The 14,600-nt window shown below is 42.2% G+C and overlaps 1 protein-coding gene across 12 annotated transcripts in view; it reads left to right on the top strand.

Moving 5' to 3' along the window:
* Positions 1–14,600, top strand: part of map2 (microtubule-associated protein 2) — a 67,837-nt gene that overhangs the window by 6,626 nt on the left and 46,611 nt on the right. For all 12 annotated transcript variants that reach the window (XM_060040865.1, XM_060040866.1, XM_060040863.1 and 9 more), the window contains exons 2-3: positions 6,019–6,104; positions 12,735–12,925. The gene's annotated coding sequence lies outside the window, so the exon portion shown is untranslated. The remainder of the gene's footprint in view (positions 1–6,018; positions 6,105–12,734; positions 12,926–14,600) is intronic.

Below are 14,600 nucleotides of genomic sequence, written 5' to 3'. Positions count from 1 at the left end.
TGTTGTTCAGCAGGTTAGGGATGGGAGGGGACATGTGTTTGCATTCTATGAAGTGCCTTCATCTCTCTCTCTCTCTCTCTCTCTCTCTCTCTCTCTCTCTCTCTCTCTCTCTCTCTCTCTCTCTCTCTCTCTCTCTCTCTCTCTCTCTCTCTCTCTCTCTCTCTCTCTCTCTCTCTCTCTCTGCGTCTTATTCTCTTGCCCATTTAGATGCTCCTTTTTAATGCATCATATTTTCGCCACCTCATGACAGCTGGCTGTCTAGTTCATTGTTGCTACTCAAGCAACCCCCCCCCCCCCCCCCCAACACCCTCACCCCCTGCCGTTTATATCCCTTGTTCATCCCCATCACCCAGCAATCCACAATCCCCCCCACCCCCACGGCTACCATGGCAACGCAGCGCCACAGAGCCAATAGCCGAGGCCGCAGGAATGTCTGTGTTATGCGGTGAGCTTCATTAACACTAGTCACACACACACACACACACACACACACACACACACACACACACACACACACACACACACACACACACACACACACACACACACACACACACACACACACACACACACACACACACACACACACACACACACACACACACACACACACACACACACACACACACACACACAACACAACACACACGCACCCACAGAAGTGTAATGTAAGTAACATTAGAAAATGATGTGTATTTATTATATAACAAAAAATATAGACACAAAAAACACGTATATATGCAGCTAAGCGTAATTCTTTGAGTATTTCTTATATACACCTTCATTTTCTCTTTTGTCGTGTCTTTCCTTCCTCTCTTTTCATCTTATCAAGCAATTATCAAGGTTTACAACTCAAGCTGTCTTTCAATCTTTTTTTATTGATTTACTTATGGAAGAACTACATCTTCCCTGTATTTTGTTGGCCAGCAAATTCAATATTGGCCACAAGTGACCACTAAATAGAAGCATTGTTATGCTGTTAATGTAATTTGCTCCTGCTAATGCGGTTATTAACTGTGGCCGCTGCAATTTTCAACCCATGCCAAGCTTCATAAGTCAATCCCATTTTTTTTTCTGTGGTACCATCCAAAATACTGTTAACCATCAGCTAAAGGGAATTGTCCCTTTTCTTGAATCGCTTAAACGTTTTCTTCTTCAGTCTTTTAACCAGGATAACTTTCAGTTCCATCTCTGTTTGGAAAACACATTATTTTTATACTGAATCGCTGTTTCAACTTTTGTCCCTTTCCCCTATTCGCTTTACTTTTATGTTGTATTGGTTAAATAGTTTCGCTAAGGTGGGTGAGCAAAACGTCACGGCCAATGTATCGTTTTCAGACCTCTTTCTACAACGTTTCATGCTATGTTGACTCTTGGTTGGGTGGCTGTCGAGCTCCATTTTGCACTCCTCTGCCCTTGAGCATAATGGATCGTTGGGGGTCACCGCCTCCGACGTACAGGTTCACCTGTGTACACGCATGCTTGATGGGGAGTGCCGGGAGATTACGTTTTGATCTTGATCGTCACGATTGGAAAGCTCTTTGTATCGGATGCAAAATCTTTTTTTATTCGTTTTTGATTTGATTGATTTGCATGTCATTATTTGGTTGTGATTGCTTTGTTCGATTTCGATCTGATGCACGGTAAATCTCGTGGTTTTTGACTAAATAAAAGTCTATAGGATAAGTAGATGAGATCACACACACACACACACACACACACACACACACACACACACACACACACACACACACACACACACACACACACACACCAACCAATCAGTAGCTCTTCATATGAACACAATCCCCATCCATTCTGATACCAAGCGACGCTTGAGCTGATGCAGTTAATGCTGTTATCGGTTGCCATGGAGACTGACAGAGTTGGACTGTTGCCGTGGAAACCGTTAAGAGTGGCTGCTCTTTGCAACCCACGCCACATCCAGTGGCACTGTTATTGAGTGTGTGTGTGTGTGTGTGTGTGTGTGTGTGTGTGTGTGTGTGTGTGTGTGTGTGTGTGTGTGTGTGTGTGTGTGTGTGTGTGTGTGTGTGTGTGTGTGTGTGGGGGGGGGCAGTGCGAGTGGGGTGTGGTTAAGTTATGGGTAGTCATATCATGGATATATACCATAATTATTAGTTGAGCACTGAATGTTATTTTAGAACACTTCATACACCGTATTATTGTACATTTTTAAACTAAACTATAATTTGTGTTTCAAATATGTTGTATTTGTATTAAATCTGAAGTATATTTGCCACATGGTTTGGTCCAGCTAATGCACAGGCATAGCAGGTTGACAAGAAAAATACTTGTCAAAGCCCACATCAGAGAAAGGGAAGAAGCAGTATGGTAAACTACACATGGCTTACTGTAGGAAACACATGCATCTTTTGAATGGCTAGTCTAATGCAAAATGTTATTTATATATGATAATGCCATGTGTATGTCTTGTCTTATACATATTTTTTGTCATAATGAATGCATCTTTTAGTCAATTACTTACTTATTATATAGTCCATTTCACTATTTGATTGTGCTTTAGAGCTTTTTAGGATAGTAACAGGGCCTGTGGAAACTACAGTTCACTGGAGGTTTGATGCACCATTCAAATATGTTGTGATGGAGGATTGAAACATGCTAACAATAAACATTTATAACCAGTTTTGATGCTTGGGCATTCAAAGTCAAAGTAATGGGTTCCATTACTTGAAGTCCACTGTTGGCTCTGCGTTTCGTTGAGGAGGGTAAAACCAGGGGTTATTTTGGTGATACTTGGTAAATGCTAGTTTTGCAGCGAGGGAGTTGAAGAACCATCACTGACCCAAATATATTCCATAATGCCAGGCCTCACAAGACATAGGATTATAACAGTATCCAGTTGATGCATCATAAGTCATTTATTAACCATATATTTTTATAAAGATATTTCTTATTAGTCTAATTAACGGCAGCAAATTTCAACCCATAATTTCCATTCATTTTTATCGTTGGAATATAAATTAGAAGTCATTCTGAGCACTATTTTCATCTATACAGTCAAGAGAATTTGGGTTGCATACTAAGCAGCTAGATGAAAATGATTTTAATGAACACACAATGTGTTCTTAATTAATAAATAATGACTACATTTTGTATTTAATTGATTTCTAGGTAGGCTATTTGATTTTTGTTTCATTGGATATTGCCAACTTTATTGATCAAGCAATTAAAGTCTAAAGACAAATATTGCTGCGCTTACTGTGTTGATGTAAAACATGCAGTTTATCAATAAGAACACATTGCAAACATATTTTAATGTATATTGTGTGTTTCACAGTTTATACAGTAAAAACCCGGATGTAGGCAATTTGAGGCTTTGAGATCCATAATTAGCCATAACTTTCCATTATTTTCCCTTTTTGAAGTTCTTGTATCCATCCATCCACATCCACATTGACAAAATCCTTTTTTAGATGCTTATTCTCTCTGCTGCCAAGGTGATTCAAAACAAATTGTAATCCTGCGGGGATGAATCCCAGGTCAGGGCAACCATCGATTCATGGACGTGCTTCTGTGTGTTCATGCGTCTTCCTTGGTGACACCCCCCCTCCCTTTACCCCTCCGCCCTGGGGGGACACAGTGATTGGTTGTGATCGTGCGTCGCTGAATTTACGAAACCGCCATGACCGATTGAACTGTTCATTATGGCTGACGTTTAAAGTGCAGTACAGGAAAGTACTTCTAGGTTTAAAGGTGTGACGTGTAAGTGTTGGCAAACTGGCAAAAACAAAATAGGGGGCAACATGATACCAGAAAGTGGGTACGCCAACCACTACAGAGAGCCCCTCCCCTTCTGGTAGACATCCATGGCACCTTATATATGTTTAATCATGGCGCAACTCAAATGGGATCAAACTACCGTACAGATTTTTCCAAAATAAGGTCCAATGAGGGACAGCTGGTCTTAGGCTCTCTATTTTATGAAACAAGGACACGCATGGTCCCTCTCAAAGGTCTTTGGCCTTAGAGGTCAAAGCCTAAGCCGATATTGTTAGCTATATTTATATTAAACATTTTTTCTATTTTAATTTAATTTCCTATGCACTGCTTGCAAAACCCTGAACAAATTGTAGAAATCCCTCAACGTCAACACCCCTAGGTTTCAATCAGCATTCCAAGTAAAGTAGCTAATTGCTCTGACGCTTTGACCCATTTGTGGGACTAATCTCCAACAGTGCTGTTAGTTGAGTCCGACATATGCTTTGGAATCCGATTTAGAAACTGTTCTCTATTAACAGTACTTCAATAGGATGCTAGCCAATTGAAGTACTGAGCAAGTCTCTCAAAGATTAATTAATGAATGTCTGGAATTTGTGATGTCACTAATTAATTTAGGCTGTCATCCTGGACTGTCTGGCCTATATAAGTGAGGCTATATAAATGCCGTTAATTTAAGTTTAGATAGATACTAATAAAAACTTTCTTATGCAATACAAATCATTTCCTGAGTTTTCCTATACAGCCAATCATGATCTTGGAGGGTAATGCATTTTGTGTCCTTGCTATTGCATCATCTAGGTGAAAAAAATTCCAGCCTTCTACACATGAGATGGTTTGTGACCTGCAGTGTTTGTCAGGTCAAGGCTTAGAGAGGCTTGGAGGTATAGCAGGCAGCACAGAGATTATTTCGAAAGACTTGCTGACGAGGTGACCTGACAATCCCCTTCTTTTTATTCTCTCTCACCCTCCCCCCACCTATTCAAAGCAGGTTGCTTCACAGGCAATAGAGCTAAACGCAGAGGAAGATTGTAGAAACGGCAGAGGTCTGGCGAAGCTCTGTCTTTTATTCGTTCAAAGCTTCCTGTGTTTCTTAAAAACTCCTAAGTTCTTTGCCCTCCGAGCCTTGGAATAATGACCACAAAGCACTTCTGCTCGATTATAGAAGCCCTCCATTTAAGTTAGCAAACTTTGGAAAACCGATCTTTAAGAACCGACCCTCGACCTCCATGTCCGGGTTGCCTGCATAATGAATGCACTCCTCTCCAGCTGTGAGGTGCCGACCACCAATAGCCTCCCTAGTGAGCGCTGCAGTGGTTTCTGCGCAGCACGGCTGTCCTTAGCGCTGCCCCGACCTGCTGGCTTGCATAACTCCTCATCGAGTCGTCGATCGACAGCAAATGTGTCAGTTAGAACTGTGATAATGGATTGAAAACATTTTGAGTTAATAATTAGTGGAACAACTGCGTCAGAACCACAACGTGTACAAACAGGTTGTCGTGGAATTAAATCACAAGGAGTCGTCAATTGTTGACATTTGTGTTTTATGGTGTCATTCAGAGTAATAAATACACAACCTGACAATGAAAACGGTTATTTACAGCTCTAATTTATGCTAAAGAGCTGATTGGTCAATAAATGTCACGTAGCTTGCCGTGTCTTTGTACATGCAGTTAAACATAGTATAAACACGGCGGATGGGAAGCCAGAGGGCCCAGGAAAGGCCAATGAAGATCAGCTCCAGGTTCTGGAGACTGACAGGTCAACACTGTCAATGAATGGTGCCGATGACTTGGATCAAATTGGAACTATGGAAAACGGAAACCCAAGTGAAGAAATGTACAGAGTCCAAAACATCTCATGCTATTGTCTCTCTCTGTCACACTCTCTTGTCTGTCTCTATTTCAAAATACACCTTCAATGCATCTCCCTGGTGACAAATGATTTGTAAACCACAGCAAAACGGATCAGGCCACAACATCGTCTTCCTCACTCGCTCAGTGTTGGCTGACACTTCCTCACGAATACTGTTATTATATATTTCTTTCTCCCACCTCATGTGGGAGAAAGTGTGAGTTGTGTGTGTGTCTCGTGTACGTGTGTGGAACGGAGGCGTGCATGTGTATGTGTGTGCCATCCTGAACTGCTTGCAGCCATTGCGATACCTGCCGTAACACTTTCTCTCTCTCTCTCTCTCTCTCTCTCTCTCTCTCTCTCTCTCTCTCTCTCTCTCTCTCTCTCTCTCTCGCTCTCTCTCAGGTCTTGCTTGATGTTTCTATCGTCTACTAGCGTGGAACTCTGAGCTGTTATCATCCTCCAGGACTGACGGTTTCTCCCCCTCTCAGGTACGTCTCGAAAAAAACGTATGTTTGCATGAATTTGTGCAGACACTGCGTCATAAGACATTGGCAGACTCTGTGTGTCTGCCATGACTTGGTAATACTTGCTGGCAGATTGGTTGAGCTCATCAGCTTCAACACAGCGCTCTCCATTTGACATTGCTCATTCAGAGTATAGCCCAGCATGTCACATTACGCCCTGGAGAGTGTGTGTGTGTGTGTGTGTGTGTGTGTGTGTGTGTGTGTGTGTGTGTGTGTGTGTGTGTGTGTGTGTGTGTGTGTGTGTGTGTGTGTGTGTGTGTGTGTGTGTGTGTGTGTGTGTGTGCACGATTTTCATCTGTGTGTTCCTGCTTGTGTTTGTGTGTGTGTGCGCGTTTTTTCGTCTTTGTGCGTGCGTGCGTGCGTGCGTGCGTGCGTGCGTGCGTGCGTGCGTGCGTGCATGGAGGCGATGGAGGGGGCCTGTCTAGACATTCCCAGACAGTGGTTCCTAAGGCTCGCTGCAGAGTTTGGCTGGCTGTAACACGGTCGCCCAGAAGGATGGATGGCTGGTTTGATTGGTTGCAGTCACACACACACACACACACACACACACACACACACACACACACACACACACACACACACAATTCAAATTGTGGAGAGCAATTTGGAACAAAACAAGTTCAAGTGTGGCCTCTTGTGGCTGTTTGTATATCTTGTATTAATTTGTATTTATCGCCCTTACAAGGACATTTGTAAAAGCATTCATGTTGCCTATATCCAGGGAGCTGAATGTCATGCCATCAGCTAGAAATTGTACATAATTAGGGCAAAAGCAGATGTTTGTTTAAAGAAACATAGTGGTAATTCATTCTATGTATCGCATGGAGGAGAAAAATCCCACATGGCCTTTTATTGTAGGATGATTCATCTTCTACAGAGAGTTCGCAAATCAGGTCTCCTCCTATGCCATCTCATCCAGTTAGGATCTTGCATTAGGCTTATGGTCTTCCTATTTTTTACATATTAGACAAGCCCACTGCTCAATGTTTCAGGTCATATAATGTAATGCGAGCAGAGACATTAAGACAAATCCGTAGATCCAAAAACGAACGGTTGTGTTAGAAAACACCACCGTTGTGTTGTCCCTTCCTTGGTTGTGAAGGGCATAACTGTTCTCCCAAACTTGGAACATCTGGCACGAGGTCGACAGAATCTTTTGTAGAGCTATTCTTTTGTTCAGCACAGAAAGCCCAACAACTGAATTTGAACAGTGCAGCAAGGTACAGCCAGAGCGTTTGGTTTACCCAGCGTTTGGTTTCCCCAGTTTGGTTTACCCACAGGGTAAACCAAACGCTTGGCCAGAGTTGTGGCTCTGAGGGTCCTTCCTACCCAGTGATGAATATGACATGTCGTGCTCTGATCGTTAGAATTGTTCTGATTGATGTTTGATGACGTTATGTCGTATGTTTTAATTATAATGACTACATAAATTGTATGGTACACAAGTTGTGCTGGGGGAAGAACTGTTGCCATGGCTACATGAGTTATTTGTAATATGTGGCTGTTTGAACAACTGTAGCAATACAGCAAGTCTAGCATGCATATTTTTAACTCATGTTGCTTGTTGTTGCGGGTCGATTTTGTGTAGATGGGTATTACATTTTACATTTTACATTTAGGGCATTTAGCAGACGCTAATGTATTACACATTTTAGTTTATTCTCTACCTGATAGACCTATTTATAGTGCCAATTTTAAAACCTCTTCTTACTAATCAGAACCGGGAACATCTTATTCAGCACCACATATGTATCACCGCCCATGCCCAACGCTGGCCCAGGGATTAACGCAACAGCACCCACACGAGCAGGAGTTCATCGGGGTGAACTCCTTCTGGTGCCAGGACCGGCGCAACCTTAGGTCATGGCCGTACTGTCAATGTTGGGGAGAGACGAGGAACGTGTTGCCAAGAGCTCAACACAAAGGTCAAACAACCTCTTTGTACTGAGACCGTATGTTTGTTGCAGCAGACACATAGGTAGAAGAACATGGCACATAACACAATCAGGTTTCACACGAAAGGAGAGTAGCTTTCTCGCGAGGCTACAGGACAGCATCTGCAGGGCGGCAGTAGTGGATCTGGAGTCTAGACGGATGTCACAACGTTGTAACGGGAGTGCTAGAGAGAACATGCTTACAGTTACAGTCACACCATACTGGCCTACATAACATAATACCTGATTAATAAAATATGACACCAGAGGATATGGGATCATAACACCGTTCCAGGGTATTCTCGTAATCAGGGAACAGGTTAAAGCAAAGCATTATGGGATGGAAACGGAGGACACTGACGAGATTAGATAGGAACTGTCTGTTGGTGTCTTCGTTGGTGTCGGCGTGTGATGGGGCTGTGAAATATGCATTGTTAAAACAATGATTATTAAAGCACCGCCTCTGACTTACACCACCTGATATTAACATTGATTATTAATTTGGGTTTAATATGCAGGAGACGGCACCGAAATCTGCGTGATGACACATGAAACATGTTTCATCGCTAATGTTTGTGAGGGAAACATTAGACGACAGGAGTCAGGGTGCAGAGGATATGATGCAGATTTTGTGCTGATGAGGGCCGCGGGACGCATCGATGGAGAGATGGGGAAAGCAAGCGGTAGGGACTTGTTGGGAATGTGGGTCCACTGCAGCAGAAGAGAGCAGTGATGTCATTTCCCAGACAAAGATCCCCTTCCCCCCCGCCCCCCCCCTTCCCCCAGGTCTCAAACTGTTTATCTCCCACCCCCTCCTCTTAGTTTCTCTCTCCTCTCCTCGTTCCTTGGCCTCTTTGTCTGTGTCTGTCTGTGTGTTTCAATGCTTCGTCTTCCAGCTCACCATCTTTAGACTACCCCGTCATATATAAGAAACGTTGTCCTAGATGTATGTGATTCAAGACACATCTTACTTTATCTAGCCAAATAAAGTCGCTGATCTAAAGGCCTCTTTCTGAATTGGTTGCATTCTCTGCCTATTTTTCCATTCCAATTTCCATGGCGTTACACTGATCACATCAGCAGCACAACGGATGTCAGGAAATAAAATTGAGCTCCAAAACAGTGAGATTGCAAAAGCCGGCGTAGCCTCACTGTGAAATTATTATCACTTATTTCTTTCGATAGGCGTATTCATATATATGCGGTTGTCATTCTGTTGCTAAGGCACAGGCCTCCAATTACTAACAGAAGCCCAATTTTTCATTTGCAGAAGAAAGGAGGAAGGCTGAAAGTAAATATTTAGTTTACTCAGGTACACTTGCTAAAAATAACATTGGTATTGCAGTTTATAGTTTAAACTCTTGGTTTTTACTCTTTTTCATTATTCCCCAACGCTATATGTAGGAGAGACAACCTGCAATGCATGGAAAATGCATCCTGTAAATAATCTTTGCTGAATCTGGGAAAATGTGGTCTACCTAGTTTCACCCAAATAGCTGTGTAAGACTTTACTAGCGTAACCCTTTTTTGGACAGGGAGCCAAGAAAAATACACATTTTATAAAGGTTTGAAAAATGATAAAAAAAAAACTAAATTAGGAAATTCTGTAGCAATTCATCAATTAATGAAAAATAAATATATTATTAATTATCCTTTTAAACGATGCGCAGATTCTGGTACAAAAACTGTTGAACTGTTTAGATCTTAATTATATCTGTGTTTTCATCCCTGTCTAGCTCAGTTCCAGCTTTTACTCAAACAAAATCCCTTCCTCTTCTCTTTGACAATAAAGATGACGTAGCATGACCCAAAGGCATGTATAACTGGGCCTCAGACAGAGGAACAAATGCCTTAAACTCTTATTGTAAATAGAGATCAGCACTGTGCTGTCCAGGGGGAACTGTCTTTGGCCCATGCTGCTCTCAGGCAAAATGCTTCAAACACAGTGTTGCACAGGTGTAGCTAGAATGTCCCTCAGCTTATTCACATTCACATGAACACCCACATCCAATTTGTCTTAGTTGAACTTCAAAAGCTGTGTATTTTCATCATCAAATAGTACATTTTCTGTGATACAAAATAGCTGTCATAAATAGCTGTGATAGTGTAACATGGATACACCATCTGCAACAAGCAGATGTATGTGTATAATGCACACTTTATATGCTTAAAATATATATATGAAGTATATAAAGGATGCAGGAAGCCCAAACTCTCAGTCAGACACAAAAGAAGAAAAAACGTAATCAATAGACTATTATTGAAAAGTGTGAAAATGAATCTAATAGATAAAGTTTGTGAATTTTGATATACTTTCTTGGAAGTGCTTTCTTGTGAGACATACATAATGTACGAAGCTGGGTGTGGTTTCCGTTAAAGTATTATCAATTTGTGTCCATTATACTATTTTAAGAACACTGCGCTATAGTGTTCCTGGCCCACGATCACATTTCTTAAAATGCATCCTCCTGGACTTCTGGTAGACTTCTTTGCTAATTAGGTGCAGAGCTATATTTCTTTCTCTGTCTCCCCTCACTAGCATCGGATTAGGCTGGATGTACCCAGAACATTTGATTGACGTTTCACGCTAACCATGTAACATGGAATAGTGTGCGTTTCCCCTTAGAGGGCAGTATCCTACATTTATTAAAGTTTGTGCATTAACGTTGAGATTCAAATCATTATCCATATATAATCTGTTTTTCTAGGGCTTTTGCATTCCATTCCAACTATTCTATCAGCCAAAATTTTGAAATTTACCTAACCCTACCTAGCCTCAAAAATATTAAATCATGAGATAAAAAAAAATCTGAAATATAGCAAAAGGAATAATTTTGTTTATTTATTGAGTTGTCTCTGAGGCCCATCTATAGTTTCCTACTGGCTACTTTCCCACTGGCTTGTAACTGCAGAAGTCTGTCTATCTGGGCTCACGACAACATTTGTTCTGGGTGATCAAACCATCGTAGCCTTCTCTTTTAGAGTCACAAAAAAATCTGTTCTGTGGCAGGCCTGCCCATGCTAAATGTTCTCCGGAAGAATAGGTAAGAGGAAGTAGTTTGGACTCATTATATTGGTAACGGATGTTTTAATGAAGCCAATTCCGTTACCGTGGCTCGATCGTCAAGACCGGTTTGGTCCTTTTTATGAGTAGAAGCAATCCAGAGATAAACTACTACTCTGGGAAATCAGCCAGGGAATGGATGGTGATAACAAAACATGACAGGCACCTGTAATTCTTCGGCACTGGTCGCTGGATTCGCATTCTCTCCTTCTGGAGCCCAGATAGTCGTTTCTCTGTTCCCACTAATGGTGACATTATTCACACTGCTCTTATGAAACAGCTAGGCCCCATTAGCATATCTTCTGCTTTTCCCCTGTCTGTTTTTCGGGGGGGAAATTGAAGAGATCAAACAGGTTTTTTTTCCCACAGTGCAAGAAGAAAGCCAGTGGGCTTGCTGACTCATACATCAGCACACCCAGCAACAGTGGCAGCTCCCATAGCCAGTGCGGTCCTCTGGATAAATGCTTATTATGTATGAAAGCGCCGGCATATGGTGTTGGAGCCATAATGTGGAGCTTTAAGGGGAACTCGTGACTCACAATTACACCATTTGAATGAAAATACCCTTTAGAAACATGGCATTTCACCCTGGGACTGTTTGCAGCATCCATTTCAGCATCAGTGATTTAATGTGCAGGCTTAATTGCAAAATTGCAACTGTTAAGGGCATAGCATTTTCCATATGTTTTAGGTTGTTGTTGGACACTGAAAGTTCAAATAGAAATCCTTAAAGAAAACTTTAATGTTAAACTTCATCCAGTTCCAACTTCCACTTTTGAGGCTGCTGCGATCAAAATATCACTGTGACATTGAATAGTAATTTCAATCTGAACATGTTCCCGAAGTCAGCCTTATGTTGGAGAGTGGCCCTTTTGGTAGTCTAATCAAGCTGTCACTTTCTGTAATCAGGGGACAGAATCACAACACACAAAGTAGGTTCTCCAAGACCCGCTCCATTAGCCGATCACATTGAAGGAGCTATAGGAAAAAGTTAGGGTTAAGAGTCAAAGCACGCAGAGCAATAGTGATCCAATTCCTTTGAGCCCTGACTTTGTCAATGGGGATCTCTAGTCCAAAAGTGTCTTAGGTAAGACGGCCCAATGGATGCTTTTGCTTGGTCAATACTTTCTTTGTTCATTAAATCTGCCCTTTTTGGGCTTATTCATTGAACTTTCGGCTGTTTGTGTTGAACACTTCAGTGCCCGCTATAACGTCCCAGCTCTATGGGGCCTAACCCACCCTTCACAGCTATGTTTACGGTTGGTCTTTGGATACAGGCTCGGCTCATTTTTGTGTTCATCGTTGCTGAGAGGAAAACTGCTGCGGTTAGCGAAATTCAAGCGACTAGGAGGCAACAAGAGTAAAATGTTGAGAGTTAATGTTATTGTACACTCAATACTGGTGCCAACACAACAGTATTTATATATATATATTTACATATATATATATACATATATATATATATTTAAATTTTGTCCGACTCCTACACGTCCTTTCTGTGCTGTTACCTTCTTAAAACTGTGAAATATTTTATGGAGCCGATGTATTTAAATGAGTTCAATAAAGAAATGTTGATCTATTTTTATGTATTTTCAGGTTCGACAGAGAGGCCATTTCCCCCAACCCCACCCCCCTTCCCCCTCTGCGTTCCTGTGATAATCCAACTGTCCACTTCCGGCTGGCCACGCCCGGAGAGACCAACACAAAGAGAGGAACCGAGCAAGAGAGAGAGAAGCGGATCGCTCTGATTGACTCGACACACCGAAAGTCAGTCACCACCTCACCAGGTAAAAATCGGCGTGGCCGCATCATGCCAGAGTGACATAGAGACAGTGGGACTGCAGGGACAGAGATTGGTTGGTGAAAAAGCAACAGTGAGATTATTATGTATCTCATTCAATCCTATTGACATCTTTAAAAGTCAAGAGTCAGGATCACAAACTTCACTTCACTTCAACATCAATGGTGCTTTAGGGAAAATAGTCAGTGAATTGCAATGTGAGAATATTTGTTTATAGTAGACTGTGAGCCTGCCAGTGTATAAGCCTTTTTAGATTGAAGTCTGCTCCTGGATCTTTTCTGATCATTCAGGCATTGGGACATTGGCTTTGGGAATCCATGTGCTTGTCAATCATAGGTCTGTGAAATGCTTACAGTTTTCAATGGCAGGGAAGAAACGTAGGGAGGGAGGGAGAAAGCAGAGAGGGAGGGGACATTTTTTTGATGGTTTATTTTCAAAATATTGCCCTCTTCCATCTTACCTAAAACAGCTTGAATGTGAAACTCTTTCTGGGGAAATGTGCTTTCCTCGATAAAACCTGCAACGGGCCTCATTTCAGGGATGAATGTTACGGAAAAGCAGGAGAGACCGGGCTTGTGAGGGGCTTTGAAACTAACCCATTCAATTGTGTTTTAGTGAAGCGTGTTCTATTCTCCGTGGATGCATTCATGAACACACAGGAAATAACTCGACCGAAATAGTGAATTATTCATGTTTCAGGTGGTTTGTGTCAAGTCAAGGATGTTTCTAGGTGTCACTCACAGCCACATATAAAGACAGAAAAGACAGACAGACGGACAGAGAGCCCAGCAGTGTCTGTCAGCACTGTAGCTGAAATGACAGTGTAGGCGGCTGTATATGTAAGTGCTTGTTGCTGCGAGCTGTGAGTGGGAAGGCAGGAAGAGCTACTCTTTCGTGGGTGTGTGTGTGTGTGTGTGTGTGTGTGTGTGTGTGTGTGTGTGTGTGTGTGTGTGTGTGTGTGTGTATGTGTGTGTGTGTGTGTGTTTGTGTGTGTGTGTGTGTGCGTGTGCGCACTCCTGACTGCGTTTGTCAATGTCCTTCACAAAGAAAGAAATAAGCCTCCGTATTTGCAACTGTGTTTGACCTCAGAACTTGGAAATACAGCCTTGGGTTTGCCAATATTGAATTGTCAAGCAGTAACATTCATTTGGTTGGGTTAATTTAGACTGGAGACCGAATCATGCCACAGATTATACAAATACAGATTCATAACCGAATCACACACACGTTTGAAAATGGCCCTTTCTTAAACATTTTAATGCCATCCCCACAACCACCACCACAGAGAGTGAGAGACTCGAGCATCACCTTAGCTCTAGATGCACACAGCACTGTATACACACACACACACACACACACACACACACACACACACACACACACACACACACACACACACACACACACACACACACACACACACACACACAGGCGCAGACGCTCGGAAGGTCTGTATTAATAGTGCTTCCAGGGGATTAATAGTATTGCCCTTAAGTCATAACTTAACGTGTGTGTGTGTGTGTGTGTGTGTGTGTGTGTGTGTGTGTGTGTGTGTGTGTGTGTGCGGGCACATGAATCTGTGGGGCCTGCAGTATAACGAGTCATTGATTTTAGCACCCTGAGGGCAAAATCTATCTCTGCTGAGCTCTCTTTCCCCCTCT

This window comes from Gadus macrocephalus, chromosome 20 (genome assembly GCF_031168955.1).
Source record: "Gadus macrocephalus chromosome 20, ASM3116895v1".
NCBI lineage: Eukaryota > Metazoa > Chordata > Actinopteri > Gadiformes > Gadidae > Gadus > Gadus macrocephalus.
The sequence above is the reverse complement of the archived record's forward strand: the minus strand, read 5'-3'. Positions and strand labels throughout refer to the sequence as shown.